Genomic DNA, 3375 nt, shown 5'->3' on the forward strand with positions numbered 1-3375 from the left:
ATGGATGGGTGAGTGGATGGGTGGGTGGGTGAGTGGATGGGTGGGTGGGTGGATGGATGGGTGAGTGGGTGGATGGGTGGATGGGTGGGTGAGTGGATGGATGGATGGATGGATGGATGGGTGGGTGGATGGGTGGATAGATGGATAGGTAGGTGAGAGGGAGGGAGGGAGGGTTAGATAGATAGATAGATAGATAGATAGATAGATAGATAGATAGATAGATAAATAGATAAATAGATAAATAGATAAATAGATAAATAGATAAATAGATAAATAGATAGATGATGGTAGGTAGATGAATGGATATGTAGGTGGATGGATGGATGGATAGATTATAGATGATAGAAATGATTGATAGATGGATATAGATATACTGTAGGCATAGATGTAGATATAGATACAGGTAGTCCTCAATTTATAACAGCTTGTTCAGTGTCTGTTCAAAGTTACCACAGCACGGAAAAAACTGACTTATGACTGATTTTCACACTTATAACTGCTGCAGCCTCCTCCTAGATACGTGATTAGTATTCAGAGGCTTGGCAACTGGCATGTACTTATGACGGTTTGCAGTGTCCCGGGTTCACACGATCCCCTTTTGCGACAAGCAAGTCAGTGGGGGAAGCCGGATTCACTGAACCACTGTGTTGCTCATTTAACAACTGCAATGATTCACTTAATGAGAAAGATCGTAAAATGGGGCAAAAGTCAAGAGATGTCTCGCTTAGTGGCATAAATTTGGGGCCCAGTTGTAATTATAGGTCGACCCGGACCCTCAGAATGGAACTTGATTTCGTCTCCAGCTTTGGAGAAGCCTTCCAGACAGGGATGATGTCAGGCCTTGGCCTAGCCCAGGGGTAGGCAACTTTGGCTCTTTTATAACTGGTGGACTTCAACTCCCAGAATTCCTGAGCCAGCATGGGGAAATTATGGCCCCTTCATGACTCGTGGACTTCAACTCCCAGAATTCCTGAGCCAGCATGGGGGAATTATGGCCCCTTCATGACTCGTGGACTTCAACTCCCAGAATTCCTGACCCAGCATGGCTCAGCTTGGAAACCTCTCCCTTTCCCCTCAGCATGGCTGGCTCAGGAATTCTGGGAGTTGAAGTCCACGGGTCATAAAAGAGCCTCGGTGGCCTACCCCTGGCCTAGCCAATCAGGGTTAGTGAAACAGCTAAAAAAGCAGGCCACCAATCAGGAGGCACCAGGTTCCCTCCTTCTCCCTCCTCTTCTTTCAAAAAAAAAAAACCCCATACCTCCCCCGCCCCACACAAATATTTCAATTTACCTCAGTGCTTCCTCCCTCATCGCTGATAACCAGAAACCATTTGGCACCAAAAAGCAGAGCTTCCTAATTCACCCCAAATAATTTTTCCTCCCAAATTTCTTCCTCCATGTTCAGCTTTATCTGGAGCACGAAGGCCTCCCCAAACCCTTAAGAGTAGGGGTCTTCAAACTAGGCCCTTTTATGACTTGTGGACTTCAACTCCCAGAATTCCTCAGCCAGGCGTGCCTGGCTGAGGAATTCTGGGAGTTGAAGTCCACAAGTCATAAAAGGGCCTAGTTTGAAGACCCCCTGCCTTAGAGGATGTACTCCTTCAAGATGTTCTGGTTTTCTGTGCTTTGTTCCAATTTTGGCCTGTAGAGTAATCTAAGGCTGGGACAGGCCTTTGGTATTTTATGCTCTTTTTCTTTGGGGTTCAAACAAGTTATTTTTAAAGGAAAAACTGGAGAGGACAAGAGCAACTTTCAGCTCTGCCCCTTGGCTCGCCGCCTTGCAAACAAGAGCGGTCTGTTGAAGGGAGATCTTTGAAGACAAAGTATAACATCTTTCTATCATGTGTCTAATTACTGTTAGAAGTTTCCTCCGTGACTAAAACTCTACAATAATGAGTCTATCTGAACAAATAGACTTGGTCACATGTTTTGAAGGGGAATGAGCTTGGCCTGGCGCGTATCTTTTCTAGTTTAATCCGCTTCATTCCTCCTTCAGTGCCAACCCAAAAGTTCAAAAAAAGCACCCACTCTCCTCCAGGAATGGTGGAGGAAGCTGGGCCAGGAGACTTTTGAGGGCTGAGAAGCTTCCAGGGAAGAGTTAGACCTGATTTATTTACAGCTATTGACCTGCCGACCCCTGATGGCTTGGCCTTTGCCATCAATTCTCCAAAACATGGACTAAAACCAGGATAAAAGCAACCAGCCATTATTTGTAAGTCATCCAAGGTCCACGATCAAAGAGGAGACGCTTGGTTGGAAAACAAAATGGGGTTTTATTGATGCTTTTCAAATTGTGGTGTTGGAGAAGACTCCTTGGACTGCAAGGAGATCAAATCGGTGGATCCTGAAGGAAACCAACCCTGATTGTTCTTTAGAAGGACAGATCCTGAAGCTTAAACTCAAATATTTGGGCCACCAAATGAGAAGAAAAGATTCCTTGGAGATCCTAAAGGTGCTTTTTTTCACGAGGCAACTGGACTTCCTTGTGTTTCTTTGAAGACCTTTCGCTTCTCCTCCAAGAAGCTTCTTCAGCTCTGACTGGATGGTGTGGAATGGCAGGATTGATACTCCTTGCAGACACCTCTAGGACAACCATGACCTGGATGACTGAGAATCTCCATAGACACGATTCCCTGGAGAAGATCCTGATGTTGGGAAAGAGGGAAGGCCAAAGGAGAAGGAGACGGCAGAGGATCAGATGGTTAGCTAGTGTCATCAACGCAATGAACGTGAATTTGGGCAAACTCAGGAAGATAGTGGAGGATAGTGGGGTCACAAAGAGTGAGACACAACTTAAGGACTGAACAACAACAACAACAACAAAGATGTTCCCACAACTTAGGAGCTCTGTTGAGAGTCTGAAGAAGCTTCTTGGCTGAGAAGTGAAAAGTTTTCAAGGAAAAAAATCAAGAAATTCCAGTTGCCTTTTTGAAAAAGCACCTTGGGGATATCCATTGGGAATCATTTTTTTTTCCTAGCTGGATCCTTTGTCTTGATAGGATCCATAATAAACCAATAATAAAGGAATAGCGTTTCTGGTTGGTAATAGCACTATGAGGTTGTTCTTTTAGGGTTTATATGTTTTATTTATATATGTATCGTTTCATATGTTAAGGCGATGTAAGCAGCTTCCCCTCTCTATTGAGCCAGGTTTGGGCCTTCCTGGACTAGTCCAGTACTTTAACCACTACACCACACTGTTTGAAGTTGGCTTAGAAGACATTGAAAGCCTGACTGTAATATCAATCATTCTTCCATCCCAGTAGAGAGAGGTGTTTGTTGCATCTCTTTCAGACTCCCTGTTCTACGATCACCTGGCTTCTTCCAGTCGAGATGCTCTGGGTTGAGATAATTTGTCTGTCCAGCTTAACTAAAT

The sequence above is a fragment of the Protobothrops mucrosquamatus genome, unplaced genomic scaffold (genome assembly GCF_001527695.2).
Source record: "Protobothrops mucrosquamatus isolate PMUCROS unplaced genomic scaffold, P.Mucros_1.0 scaffold7546, whole genome shotgun sequence".
Lineage (NCBI taxonomy): Eukaryota > Metazoa > Chordata > Lepidosauria > Squamata > Viperidae > Protobothrops > Protobothrops mucrosquamatus.